Genomic DNA, 15771 nt, shown 5'->3' on the forward strand with positions numbered 1-15771 from the left:
GTCTTCTTTGTTTATATTTTTGAGAATGTCGGGGTGATTGGCCGTGATTTTTTTTAAGGGAAAGCCTGCCGAGTTTAGTGCTTCAATTACTTGGGATAGCGATTGAGTGGCAGAGAGTAGGTCATGACCGCCAGACAGAATGTCATCCACATAAGTTTCACTATTTAATATAGTGACTGCCAGGGGATGGGCTATTTCCACATTTTGAGCGAGTTGGAGAGTGCGTATAGCGAGATAGGGTGCACAGTTTACACCGAAGGTGACAGTTTTTAATTTGTAGTCTCTTATTGGACTATTTGTGGATGACCGGAATACTATTTTTTGGAAATCTTGGTCATCTTTATGAAGTAATATTTGTCGATACATTTTGTCGACGTCGCCGCTGAAGACAAATTTGTACATTCGCCATTTCAAGATCAATAGCATTAAGTCTGGTTGGAGCGTTGGTCCGGTATATAAAACGTTATTCAGAGAGAGACCAGAACCAGATCGTTTGGATGCATTGAACACCACTCGTACTTTTGTCGTTCTTTTTTCGGGTTTGATAACCGCGTGGTGAGGGAGATAGAACGACATGCATTTGTCTACTGAGTTTTTGGTCATAGGAAGTCGTTTCTTCCATATGACCAAGGGAGAGGTATTCTTCTAAGACGCCGTCGTAAAGGGTTTTCAGATCACCCTTCTTGATTAGTGACCGCTCCACGCTGATGAATTGCTGGAGATGGGCCCAAGGCAATTTTATCTGGGATGTTAGGCTTAAAGGTGAGCCGGACTATGTATCGACCATCATTTGTGCGAGTGGTAGTGGCTGTATAGTAGGCTTCGCACTCCTTGTCTTCTGGAGTGGTGAGNAAGGCAATTTTATCTGGGAAGTTGGGCTTAAAGGGGAGCCGGACTATGTATCGACCATCATTTGTGCGAGTGGTAGTGGCTGTATAGTAGGCTTCGCACTCCTTGTCTTCTGGAGTGGTGAGATGAGCCTTTGGAACTTATTCAAGTTCCCAAAACCTTTTAAGTTAATTGTCCAAGTATTTATTGGATATTTCTTCCACCTGAGTGGAGAATGACTCCACCTTTTCGGGAATCTGACCACTTAAGATCCAGCCGAATATGGTATTTTGTGCTAACAGTTATGGGAAATCTTTTCGATACCTCGTAGCATGATTTGGGGGATAAGATCACTGCCTATTACTATCTCTATTTGAGCTGGAGAATGGCAGTTTGGATCTGCTAATTTGAGATGTGACCATTTTTCTCTTTGGGCGTTGTTCATTTGGAACTTTGGGAGAAGTCTGGTTAGTTTTGGCAACACTATAGCTTGAGCTTTTATTTTTGTACTTTGATCGGCGGGGACTAAGATCAGAGAGCATAGTTTATTAGACGTTTGAACCAGCCTTCCCTCCATGCCAGAGATTTCGAAGTTTGATTCTCGGCATGGGAGTCTTAATTTTGTTTGGGCCTTTGAAGAGATAAAGCTCCGTTCGGACCCTTGGTCAATCAGGGCTCTTAATTCAAAGAGATCACCTCTGTGTTCTACAGACACAATAGCCGTTGGGAGCAGTACCTTGTTATCGTTTTCCGAATAAAAGGACTGTACTTGTGTTGTGCTCGAACACGATGCCGGTTCATTAAGGGCTTCCGACTGACTGGTGGCTTGTGAGTTGGGACCGTTAGACAGTGTGGATGTATGTTGCGAAGTCTTTCTGTGGATTCGATCATCATTTTTATTTGGGGTAGATGCTACACTATAGTGGAGTGTTGAATGGTGCCGCTTTTGACAATGAAGGCAGGTGTTAGTGCTACTACAATCTTTTATTAAGTGTGTCTGAGAAAGGCAATTTTCGCACAGACTTTTATCTTTCACAAACTTTGTGCGATCTGGGGTAGACAATTATTTGTATTTGTAGCAGTTCTTCAGCGTATGCGTAGCGTGTTTGCACATAACCCAACTGTAAATTTTGCGCTGTTCTGTCATATGGGAGTTGATATGCGTTAGAGATCTGTTATGAGAATTTTGGGATTGACTGGGTTTCGAAAAGGATCTATTTTGTAAAACCGCCTGTCTTGAGAATGAGGTGTTTGGGGGATTTTGTCGGGGCTTGGCTGGTCGCCATTGATCCACCCTTTCCACCACTTCATACCGGGTTGTGAGGAACTGGTTCATTTGCGACCACTTTGGAAGGTCTTTACGTGAACTAAGAGATTGTTCCCACAATGCCACGGTATTTTCGGGGAGTTTGGATGTCACCAAATATATTAAAATAGGATCCCAACTCTCAGTGGAAATTTGTTGAGTTGCCAGGATTTGCAGGCAGTTGTTCACTGCGGATTGCAATCTTTGAATTTCTTCGCTACTCTCAATTGGGATTGTTTTAAGGTTCATTAAAATTCTTATTTGATTTTCAACCAATACTCGTTTATTCTCATATTGGGACCTTAAGGCTTCCCACGCAAGTTAAGGGAATTGTTTTACAATCTGGCCGGCTTTTCCTTGCGTTTTGTACCGGAGGTGGTACAATTTTTGTGCCTTAGTGAGTTTTGGGTGGTTTATGTAGACCGCAGTGAACATGTCACCCCCATAACCCCCATAAAATGTTTCAGTATCGCAAGGAGGGACCTTCAAGCGTAAGCCTAATTGCTCTTGGGGTTGTAACATATGTACTTTGGGCAGGCGTGAGGTCGCTTGCTTGGTTGAGAAGCAGGAGTTGATCACCGATCTGGGCTTTCGTATCTTCATACGTTATGCGGCATGACCTATACTTATTATAAGCGGAGACTTTGAAATCCTCGGGAAGTTCATGCTCTTCAGTCTCTATTATTACATCATACGCATTCTGAACCCGGTTCCAAAAATTATCTATATTCTTGTCCTTGATTTTTAATGCAGACTCAGTATTATCTTGGATTTGAGTCGTATTGAATCGGGTACAGTAGTCCATTAGATTATCTGTCTCCGAGATAAATTTAGGGGCAGCGACTGACTGTTTGGGCTTCTCATTGGACCTTCCACCTGCACGCGTACCGCGTTGAGATTCGGTGGAAGTTCCTTGTTGCTTCTCATCATCACTCATTTTTGGACTTTTAGATTTATCGTCACTATGAGGTGCGGTAAGCAGTAACGAGATAACTTTAATTAATGTATGAGGCGGAGATTAAAGAAAAAAAATGTCTATTGCTGATCTTATTTAAAGGTTCTTGTATCTGAGCGCAAAGGGAAGCTTTCGAGGTCTATATATGAATATATTTTTATTAATTTTGTTTTGGGGTGTGATGCGAGAAACAACGAAAAAAGTTTGCCCTTTTAGTATTAAAGGTTTATAAATATTTTGAACAGTTCGCAGAAATTATATGGTATTTCCAAGTTTTCGAGAAGCTAGAGGTTCGCCTTGTATTACTGTATCCGCTTTGTGATTATGAGGGAGCGCGTTTAGGAGTGAGCAAAAACAAAAAAAGTCTTTTGGGCCCTGACTATCTTTATCACCGAACTGTAATGTATGTGAATATGTATATACAATTATAAACATGTATGGGTATATGTAATTTTTTAATAGAGAAGGGGTTAGTATATTTTAATAATACTCTCAAAGGAAAGCTCCCCGAGCAATTATTTAATTGTACTTTATATATTTTATGTTGAGCCTTCTGCGTGAAGCAGATTCACATTTATTTATGTGGGAATGGGTTTTATCAAATTTTTCCAAGCGGGCATTCACATAAAGATGCACTGTGCGTATACATATATATGTACATATACACAGTAGTTATTTATTCTTTTACTTTTGAGAGGAAAAAGAAAAGAATAAGTAACCAAGAGAGATGTGTATGTATGTATGTTTTATATATGTAGATATTATGTACTGGCTAATCACGAACCGTATGCTTTTTTTGGCGGGAACCGTGTACTTTTTGGCGGGAAATCGAGAAATGGAATTGTACATATATGTAAGGAAATTTACTGTAACGGGATGAGAGCACCGTTTTTATAAAATGCATGCGAGTTTTGTTTAACGAACAAAAATTTACGTATTTGCGATTTTGGATATCAGCTTTTGTTTTAATAAATGGCGTTAGTAAGCAATTCATATTCTTACTCACGGTTTAAATGGGATACTTGTAATTTTGATATATTCCGACAGTGCTGGCTCTTTGGAGGCGACGAAGGACCATAGGCACAAGCTTGGTGCGTGTGGTAATTCCCGCGCTGCTGGCTTTGCAGTGGGCACTGGAAACGACGGCTGGTTGTTGCGGATGCAGATCCGGGTGGTGGTGGCGACGTAAACGACAACGGCGAGGACGTGGCGTGAATGATACTTGTTGCTCGTCACGCTGGACAATGGCGGGTGCAGATTCGCGCGGTAGTGGCTTCGTGTGGTGGACGTTGAAATGCTCTTGGTGCAAGGGTCGGCTGGCCGCGCAGTGGACAATGACTGGCGAACCTGGAGTACGGCGCGATGTGGCGAACTTCTCGCAGAACCGGCAAGGGTTGCTTTTATGAAAGGTTTCCCCGAGTCAATATAAACGAAGCACTGTCCGAAATCGGTATATTTATGCACGAACTTTAATGCAATTCCCTTAGATGAAAGAACAACTGCGAATTTTGATTTTAAACAATAATTTAATTGATATTCAAAGGGGATGCGACTTGATGGTTGACAATTTTTCTTTTTCTTTTGTTGACAGTTTGTCAACCTAAAACGTCAGCTGCGCGCTGCTTTACCTACGCGCGTTGCCAACCACGCAAATTCATAAAATATTTCAAAGTTTACAAATCAGGGTATTCACTAATTACATTGTTTTTGCAAGTTAGGTAATTCAAAGGCAAAAGATACAAAATGTAAATAGATACACGTTAGATAATTCAAAGGCAAAAGATACATTACGTAGGTGGATAACAATTCTAAAGTTACTCAATTTTTAAAAATAATTCATGGTTGCGACGGTTAAACGGCATGCGTCGCTCGTTTAACCACATGTATTTATATCAAAGTCTCCGTATAACCAAAGTTGGGCAAAGCCAGCGCCAACACAATGCAGTAAGATGGCCAACTCTCAACTTTTCGCTTGCGTCGTTCGTCAGCTCTTCTAAATAATCAAAATTATGTGATTTAATTTTAATTTTGAATCAAATGCGGGCAAGAAATATAGTTTTTAATGCATTTATTGATGTAAACTTTTGATTTATCTGCCGCTGGTGTGTTAATTTAGTGAACAAAGTATTCTCTGCTACGCGTTCATTGTAGCAAGCACGGGCGTTACTCGCGCTGCTGTCAAAGCGACGCCAGCGCCAACGCAACGCCAAAGTTGTATGCGGACAGGCCTTCAATTTAGAGATAAGTCTGTAATTAGAAACAGCATTCCTACGTCCTGACCTAAAGATGGGCGTGATGGACGCTACTTTCCAGCGCTCGATGAAAACTCCTGAACGAAGAGAGGGATTGAAGATCATACACAGTGGAACACAAACGGAGGAATGACATTGCTTAAAGAAAAAGGGACAAATACCGTCAGAATCACATTAAAGAGACTTTTTTAAGAGAGAATATGCCTCAGATAATGTCAGATTCTGTCAAGGACATCGATCCAAAATCTAAACCTTGTGGAGGACAGGAATTAACTGGAAACCTGGAGGAGTTGTCAGCGATAAAATTTGATTTAAAAAACTCGGCGAAAAATTCGGCAGTATCACTAATCGACTCAGAACTCTTACCATTATAGCTCATACAGGAAGGTATATTTGAGGAGCCCGATTTGGAACGGATGAAGCTCCAGAAGGCTTTGGGATTTTGCTTCAAGTCAGACTCAAATTTACTAATATACTTGTTATAAAGAAATTTATGCAAGATGTTAAATTGTCTCATGAACGAGATATATCTAGCCTTGAGATTAACATAATGAAGCTAACTTTTATGTAGTTTATAATAGTTGCGATCCCGTACGAGTCCGGACTAGTCAGAATCCGTCAGATTTTACTGGAANAGTTACCAGTTTTAGTCCGAGAATTTTTTGCTGGTAAATTCTGGTAAATGTGTCAATCGATCAGCTGTAGTGTGTTAGGCAACCAAATTGTAAACAAAAGAAAAGTGCACTCTGCTAATTCATGTTGAAAAGTATTTAATTACATGTTTAAGTGGATTCTAATGAATTTGAAAGTATTTTTGGTTATTTACATGTGTGAACTGAGTGTGTTTACATACAAAATAAGCCAAAATTTACAACCAAAATTTGGAGGTTATGTTGAAGTTGATAGAAGTTACCTTTTTTACTAGAAAGCGATCCCGTAATTTTCAGTGTTACTCTCTCGCTCTGAGCGAATTTTTATTTTTTGACAGTTTTACTAGTCCGAGTCCGAGGAATACGGGATTGCACCTAATACTTGTTTCTTTTATTTTTAAGATTCTTGAGTCTACTTGTGTACCAGGGTAATCTATGAACCCTAGGTGGCAGCAGCGGAAGAGATTTAGAAAAAAGATTATTCGGTGTACACACAAAAGACACTCTGAGACGATCTTAGAAATAACAAGTAAGAAAGTCTAAGTTCGGGCGGAGCCGAACATTAAATACCCGGCGCAAGTATTAAATAAATGTTTTTTCACCTTTCCGAAGGCTACCGCTATATGGTAAGCCGAGTGTATCAATTTTGAGTAAATTAGCGTCCTTAAATTTCGAAATATCGCAGTTTCAAGCATCTCTGAAATTTGCCGTTATATGAAAAGTGGCCGTAATTTGAATTTGATTCCAATCATTTTCAACGCTTTGCTTTTATGTGGCAAGCACAATAACCATACCGAGTTTGGTACAAATTGGTAGAACGGTTACCGAGATACATATATGTATGTGATCATAAGTGGGCGGTGCCACGCCAATTTTCCAAAATTTTATCATAAACGTATTTCTTGGTAAATGATGGTTGCAAGCGTCAATTTTGAATAAATTAGCTTTAATATTTAGTTATTTATCGAAGATTGCGTATTTCTCTAAATTACCCCTATATGGAATGTGGGCGTGGTTATTGTCCGATTTTTTAAATTTTCGGCCATTTGGTATGCTGTACCAAAGCCAACAATTGTGCCAAGTTTGGAATAAATCGGTGCAGCGGTTGCCAAGATATACACATGTAACCATAAGTGGGCGTGGCTACGCCCATTTTTCAAAAATTTATAATTTTCTTATTTTTTCGTCTCAAAATTATTACAAATATCAATCAAAAATCAATCAAAATATCAATTTTTGAGTGAATAATCTTCAGTAGTTACTAAAATATCGCAGTTTTCGTTTTTCTGAAAATTACCGTTATATGGAAGGTAGGCGTGGTTATTGTCCGATTTTGCCCATTTTCAATACCATCCGTCCTACGCCCGAAAGAAGTACACGTACCAAGTTTCGTTAAGATATCTTAATTTTTACTCGAGTTATCGTGTGCACAGACGGACGGACAGACGGACGGACGGACAGACAGTCACCGCTTAATCGATTTCTCTTTTCATTCTGATCATTTATGTATACATTTGTCTATATCTATCTCGATTCATTTTGCCTGTTACAAACAACCGTTATGTGAACAGAACGTTAGCATCGCAGAAGTTAAAGAAACCAGACGTTATATTCCTTGCAGTGAAATCATCAAACATTTCCAAACAAATAATTATGGTCACATGATGCATATCAGTTTTACTAGTCGGAAACTGCATTTCTCTAAGTTAAATATTGAATTTTCATCAACAAAGACAAGGTCAAGACTTTTAGACAACTTATTAGATAATGAAATGTAAATTGAATTAAGTTTAAACTAAGCAGACTATCCAGAAAATTTATCTCGTACGTCCTGTTTACGTGTGTTGGAGTCAGGAAACCATTTCTTTGTAGGTCGGACCAGACTATATCTGCAAGACTGAGATCGCCAAGAATGCAAAACGAAGAGTCAGGATTCTGCTCACATTGTGAACATGACAGCTGTATAGATAGTCCGTACTATTTGGCGGTATATAGGATGTGCAAATGAATAATTTTCCAAGCGAACCATAGACACAAATACAAATTTGATCTATGAGAGTATCTAGATTCCCTAATGGATGTAACGACGAGCGGATATAGCGCTTCAAGGCGATTAGGACACCACCACCTTTGGAGTGACCAGTCTTTACCGGACCTCTATCCTTCCTGAATACATTAAACAAAGTTGGATTAAAATGTTCTTCGTCATGAAAGTCAGCGTTCAGTCATGTTTCCACAAAAACATAGACATCAAAGTCAACGCGGGACGTTGATGAAAATATCTCTTTGGTTTTAGTCGGCATTCCAGATATATTTTGAAAATAAATTTTAAAACCCTTAGGGGCTGAGCTACAGCTGCTAGAATTCCTGGGTCCGAGTTCTCTCGACGGCCCTGTAAATACATGCACATTTACTTATGTATATAGATTTGATCTAACACTGGTATTTGTGTATTAGGGGGCGATTAGCATCCAGATAGGAACTTTAAAACTATTAAATTCGAGTATAACAACTCTGGAATACAGTGAAACCCGCTTAAGTATCCCCCGCATAAGTACCTAACCCGCTTAAGTTCCCAATATTATTGGGCACCGTGAATTTTTTAATGTATTCTGAAGAAAATCCCTCTTTTAAGTACCTCCACGCTTATGTACCCAACCCGCCTAAGTTCCTACATTTTTCGTACTCCATTTACCATTTTACTTATAATTTTCCCCTTTTAAGTGCTTTTTTTAAATTTCTTCAAACATTAACATATTTTGAAATTTAGTGGCAGCGCTACACACCGCCAAAACAATTCTAAAAAATCAACGGTAATTTTTAGCCACTTGAAACTTGCGCATTATTAATGGGTTATAAAACTGTATACTCATAAAAAATTTTGACACTTCTGATAAACAAGTTTGAAATTTTGATAAATCTTTTCAGTGTTCTACAAAATTTTAAGCTTATATTTTAAGTTTCGATGGTATTTGTTATGGAATGATTTTTTTTTAATTGAAAGATTTTAAAAATTAAAATGTAAGCATAAATAGGTGGCAAACAATATCATTTTGAATTTGGTCCAAAATGATACGCCCTGTTTGTATGTGTGTATAAATATTTATAATCAATGACTTGTTAATTTAATTCTTGTGAAAATAACAGAAAATTGCTTTATCTGTTTTTTTTTTAATAAAGTTTTCCTTTATGCTTTTACGTGTTTAAATAATGCAACGATCTTGGTTTTAAATTACTTATACTTCATTAAATGTTAATGTTTAATCAAGGACTTATTTAGGTAAGTTAACAAGAAGATGTAACTGCAACACAAATTATGTTCGCTTAAGTACCCAACCCGCCTAAGTACCTCAAAAAGCTGACATTTCTCGTGAGGTACTTAACTTTACTTTACTTTACTGTACTTGATTTGTAAATTTAACTTTATTTTTGCTTGAAAAAATAAAAGGCAACAATTACCGATTATTTTCTGCTCAAAACAATAAAGGCCAAATTTTAGCTTTTATTTTTACCTTAAAAAAATAAGGAGCAAAATTAACCGGTACTATTTGCTCAAAATAATAAAAGTAAAAAAAATAAGTAAAATTTTTGGGTTTTTATTATAAAATGCATAACCGGTACGGTTTCTGAAAAATATTCAGCCTTATCATGAGTTTAATTTTTCCCGAACCGGTTCACTTTTCACTTTGGTTTCGTTCGGTTTGGCGGAACTCAGGATAAGGCAGATTAATTTTCAAGAATTCTATAAAATCATGGACAACTTTAAGCGCCTTGAGCGACCTCTAAATATTTTTAAAATAAAAAATAGGGATAAATTTTTTTCGATATAGAACAATCCTAGGGGGTGAGAGCATAAAAATTCCGTCTTTACTTTTACACATGCATTTTTGGACCACCCCAATGTATATACTTAGCAGTGTACTTAGTATAAATTATTATATAATTTAATAACACATAAATATCGATGGCTGAGTGGAAGATCGACCTATCTCGGCAGCCAATTCGAAAACGCCCTATCTCAGAAAACTTTTCAAGAACTCCCCACTTCAGAATTTGATTGAAAAATGTCCTATTTCAGAATATTATTGAAAAACACCCTATCTCAGAATTTGGTTGAATAACGCTCTATCTCGGAATTCGGTTCAAAAACGCGCTATCTCGAATGAAAATACATTGAAAATAAGCTGAGATGGGGTGTTTTTGAATCGGCATCTAAGAAAATTTTCTGAGATAGGGCGTTTTCGAACTGGCTGCCGAGATAGGTCGATCTTCCACTCAGCCATCGATATGTACATACATACTTATATATATTTCTATTGTCATCGTAAAACAGCTCTGTTTAAATTTAAACAATCTACTGTGTTAACAAGTTGTAATTTCTTACAGCAAAATAAAAGTTTACTAATTTAAGTTTGCATTGCTTCTTCTGAGGGGATTAAAATTGGCTCCAAAGTTGGTTGTATTAATTTACAAAATAAGAGCAGAGGAAATACGTAGAGGCATGGAAGCGGAAATTCGTAGCTTTTCAGTTATTGTGGCCAATATAATTGTATTTCTGGTTTTGTTCTTTAAGTTGATGGCGCAAGGAAGGCGAAATGCATTTGAGCTAAAAAGTCGTAAAACGTAGCTGCAATAAAAATAATAAATCGACATCGCACAATCGCAAAAGATGCACACGCAGATAGGGTAAATGCTGCAAGGAGCTAAGACGAATTCATTTCTTCGACGCATACATACATACATAAATTTTTGCGCATACGTCTACGCATTTTACAACATGCACCAGCACACAAATTTTTATTGCCAACGCGCAGAGTGTTGCATCGAAATTTCACGTACATATGTATGTATGTATATACATAATTGCATTTAGCAGTGGTTCTTCAAATGGTTGTTTAGTCAGAAATTATCATACATATTTATTTACATTTGCACATACATGCATATGTACATATATATGTACCTAAATATTAATAAGTATTAACAGAGTTACCGATATTCATAAACCAGGTTTGTAAGGAAACTTAAAAGATTAGGGAAATACATTCAGCTCCATCTGTGAACTAATCAATTAGTACATTCCTCACAGTTTATCCGCAAAGTTTCCCCAGATATGGGAAAACTTACAGCTGATTGAAAAACACTGTAGATTATCATTTTGTGATTTGTTTTGTACTGTGGATCTTATTATTGAGAAACAATTCCTGTAAACAAAAGACGCTGCAGTCTGCAAAGGTAAGTATCTATTCCATATTCATGAATTTATGATAGTTTTTCGTATAAACTATATTTTTCGAATATTCGTTGCAATTGATTGATACTTCCCGTTTATAGGTGCAATCCCGTATTCCTCGGACTAAAACTAGTAAAACTGTCAAAAAATAAAAATTCGCTTATAGCGAGAGAGTAACATTGAAAAGTACGGGATCGCTTTCTAGTAAAAAATGATACTTCTGTCAACTTCAACATAACCTCTGAATTTTGGTTGTCAATTTTTGCTTATTTTGTATGTAAACACACTCAGCTCACACATGTAAATAACCAAAAATACTTTCAAATTCATTAGATACCAGTTAAACAAGTAACTAAATACTTTTCAACATGAATTAGCAGAGTGCACTTTTCTTTTGTTTAAAATTTGGTTGCCAAACACACTACAGCTGATCGTTTGACACATTTTCTAGAATTCACCAGCAAAAAATTCTCGGACTAAAGGTGCCCACACTCACCGACGTGTACGTATGCCTTGTCTGTTTGACGCAGCAACATATACAATTTACTGTTGATAGAGAGAGAGAGAAGCACGCGTAACCGTCGCACGTACACGGTGATCAGTTTTCGTTTACATGGCGCGCTCATAAGTTTGATCGTGTGAGCCACACTCACGTACGTTAACGTGTCAGTTGACACGATCAAACTTATGAGAGCGCCATGTAAATGAAAACTCACCACCGTGTACGTGCGACGGTTACGCGTGCATCTCTCTCTCTATATCAACAGTAAATTTTATATGTTGCTACGTCAAACAGACACGGCGTACGTACACGTTGGTGAGTGTGGGCACCATAAAACTGGTAACTTATGATAGAGAGAGAACCGTATTTACTCCCTTTTTTGTCCTCTCAATAGTCAGAGAACCAAGCACGGGATCGATTTCCTGTAAAATCTGACTGATTCTGACTATTTCTGACTAGTCCGGACTCGTACGGGATCGCAACTTATGTTAAGAAGGAATATAAAAAATTTTTTTTAGAGATTAAGTCATAAATAAAAAAGTAACTTCTCCGTTTTTCAAAGTAAGCCTCCGAAATCGAGATATGGGCCTTCGAAGTTCAAAATAGGACCATTGGCAAAAAATTATTTTTATTTATTGTATGTAAATAACTAAAAAAGTAAAAATATATGCGAAGTCCGCCTTGTGCTCTTATTTAAACGGTATGTAACTTTTTTGTGCAAACCTATATTACAGGTTCACCAAATTTTTTAAAATTCAGTTTACAATTGTTTTAAATATCTATAAGGTTTTTAATTTTTCGAAGATCTGACCTTTGACCCCCTATAGCAGGGGTGTGCAAGGTTGAGGCCGAAAATCCCACATGTGAATTCTAAATGCTACAAAGAGCCACAAAAAACAACAAAAACAAAAATTTTATTTTTAAATCAAATTATTATTAGAAATGAAAAACATTAATTTTATTATTATTCTAATGTACGCAAGATAGATATTAAAGAAAACTCAAGATTCGTTCACGTGCAAGTTAGACGAACAGCTGATAGAAATTTTATTTACATTCAAAAGAATAAAATTGAAAACGTAAGAAAATAAATCCTGAGGTCTTATCATGACACAGTTCACTGACTAAACGAATAATTACTTTCTCCTTACAAGTTTAATTAGTCGTATTTTACTATTTTAACTTCCAAACCTTCAAATTCAATTTAGGGATTTGCGTAAATTCCAACCAGCTATTTTTGATCAGCTGTTTTCTTGTTGGCAAAGTGCTATTGGCAAACATTTTTCCAGCAGAAACTAGCAGCTTTCTCTCAAAATGAAATGTTAATTTGCGCCTCAATTTCCTCTACTTTGCAAGTTTTTTGCGTACGCGAACACAAAAAGCTGATAGTTTTTATAACTTTCAATAATTATCAGGTACGCGAATGCAACTACTTGTGAACGGTATTTTTACTTTACTAATTTCATTGTAGGTACAAAGACCCAGAGTTATATGTACGTTGTACCAAGAATTGACAATATACGGCACGCAGTTGTTTTAAAGAGCGGATATTTTAAATCTGGTACTTGTTGCCGGAATTCATGCAATAGCAAAGCTTTATGTTGCATTTCCAGTACCTTTTCTTTTAATTCCAAAAACTAAGTCTTCTTCGCTTTTCTTAAAAAGCAGTATTTTGGATATTATAAATTCATCCTTATTTATGTTACATAAAAAAGGTTTGTGAAGTATGCAAACGTACATTTAAATAATTTCTAATCGGCAAATCTTTTTTCAAAACCTTCTTCTTAATCATGTGCAACATTTTTTTCTAGCCATGTAAAATGAAGAATTTTTTTTTGAGATCATGAAATAAAAAGACGTAGTTTAGCTTCAAAACTTAAAATAATTTGCGACAAATCAAAAACATTTTTTTTCTCTCATTGTAGAGACAAATTCAAGTTTTGTCAATGTTCCATCATATCGGTAAAGAGCATTAAGTCAGAAAGCCCATTTTCATTCCCCAATCGCGAATAATGTTCCGACCTCAATTTGCATATGTGTATATAAAAAGAATAAAATAGAAAAACAATGCAATGGAAAAGAATGTCCAGCAAAGAGATATGTATTTTAAAAAGTAAATGTTCTAAGAAAATGGAAAGTAAAAATAGCCGCACTTTGCTAAGCAAAGAGCCGCATTTGGCTCAAAGAGCCGCGTTTGCCCACCGTTGCCCTATAGCATCTGTAATATAAGTTTGCACAAAAAAAAATTTATATACCGTTTAAATAAGAGCAGACCACGACTATGTTTTTACTTTTTTTTAAGTGTTTACATACGCAAATAATTTTTTACCAGAGGTCCAATTTCGAACTTCTAAGTCCCATATATCGATTTTGGAGGCTAACATTGAAAAACGGAGAAATTACTTTTTTAATTATGACTCATTCTCTTAAACAAAATTTGTTGGGTCCAATACACAGCCGAGTGGTGCAATTTTTAGGAAAACTTATAGAAAATACTGATAGTTTATTTTCTTGCTTCGTTCTGTTTCATGAGTTTTGGGTAATTTTTGCTTATCTCTATATTAAAAATAAAGCAGTGCAATTAACTAGGTTGTATGTGTGCCGAGGTAATTGAAAAATTATCTTTTTATCATTAAGGTAAAAATACCCCTTTTGGAGCGAGTGCCAGTTTTAAAACGATAATATATAATATATATAGAAAAAAAAAGAATTAAGCCACCCTGTGATCACACGTGAGTGCGATTTTCCTGCAACATCGTGAGCACTTACAAAATTTCGCAATTATTGACTGTACCTGCGTCCGCATTATTGCGCAATGATTGATCAATTTCGTTATTTTTCTGAAAAATATTTGTATCATATAATTATAACACACTGGTGAAAAATGCGTACAAGTTCTTCGAGTTCACTCAATTTTCAAAATTTTTAAATTATGTACCTAATTTTCAATTTCTACTTTTTTGTTGTATTTTCGAATTTGTATCATTTTACACGCCCCTTTTTCCAATAGCTCCCATTTTTCTATGACTATGCGATTGATCTCATATATCTCTATACCATATTCGAGTACCCTACCATGAACATTCCAGAGATATGCAGTATCAAAAATCCGGTTTGTATGAGAGGAGCCACGCCCCTTTTTCCAATATCGCACATTCTTCTTCATGACTATGCGATTGATTTACTATGTCTTGTACATACCAAGTTCCAGTACTCTACCATGAATACTTCCAGATGTATGCAGTAAGAAAAATTCGGTTTCTATGGGAGGTGCCACGCCCCTTTTTCCAATAGCCCCAAATTTTCTTCATGACTATGCGGTTGACTTTATATGTCTTGTACATACCAAGTTCCAGTACTCTACCATGAACACTCGCAGAGATATGCAGTGTTAAAAATTCAGTTTGTATGGGAGGTGCCACGCCCCCTTTACTTAGCGGTAAGAAAAATACTTTACAACGTATTATCATACCTACCGAATATAAAAAAAAAACTTCATTCAAATCGGTCATGCCGTTTCGGAGGAGTTCGACCACAAACACCGTGACATGAAATTTTTATATATTAAATTTGTATACAAAAATACTAAAAATCCTAAAAGAAAAAATTTAGACAATTTTTTAGGATAGGGACACCCCAATCGCCAAATTCCAGTACTCTACCATGAACACTTCCAAAGTTATGCAGTATGAAAAATTTGATTTGTATGGAAAGTGGCACGCCCCCTTTTACAACAACCACAATTTTTCTCCATCAGAATGCGACTATTTTCGAATATCTTCATACCATGTTCGAGTTCTCTTCCATGAACATTTTCCGGGATATGCGGTATGAAAAAGTCGGTTTGTATTGGATGTGCCAAGCCCCTTTTTCTAACATCCCCAATTTTTCTTCATGACCATGTGATTGACCTTATACAAAATATCTCCATACCAAGTTCCTGTACTCTACCATGAGCACTTCCAGAGATATACCTATATTATGAAAAGTTTGGTTTTTAAGGGGGGTGCCACGCTCCCTTTTGCAATAACCGCAATTTTTTCTC

General features: G+C 36.6%; 1 long non-coding RNA gene across 1 annotated transcript; it reads right to left on the reverse strand.

Annotated features, from left to right (window-relative positions):
- Positions 1–1041: 1041 nt before the first annotated feature.
- Positions 1042–12344, reverse strand: LOC108365899 (uncharacterized). Its single transcript, XR_001848023.1, has 3 exons — positions 12210–12344; positions 4135–4138; positions 1042–1052 (listed from the first exon to the last, which is right to left on the reverse strand). It is a non-coding gene; the product is annotated as an uncharacterized LOC108365899 (long non-coding RNA).
- Positions 12345–15771: the final 3427 nt, after the last annotated feature.

Source organism: Rhagoletis zephyria, unplaced genomic scaffold (assembly GCF_001687245.7).
Source record: "Rhagoletis zephyria isolate East Lansing unplaced genomic scaffold, Rhagoletis_zephyria_1.1 Rzeph_scaffold_02045, whole genome shotgun sequence".
Classification (NCBI taxonomy): Eukaryota; Metazoa; Arthropoda; class Insecta; order Diptera; family Tephritidae; genus Rhagoletis; species Rhagoletis zephyria.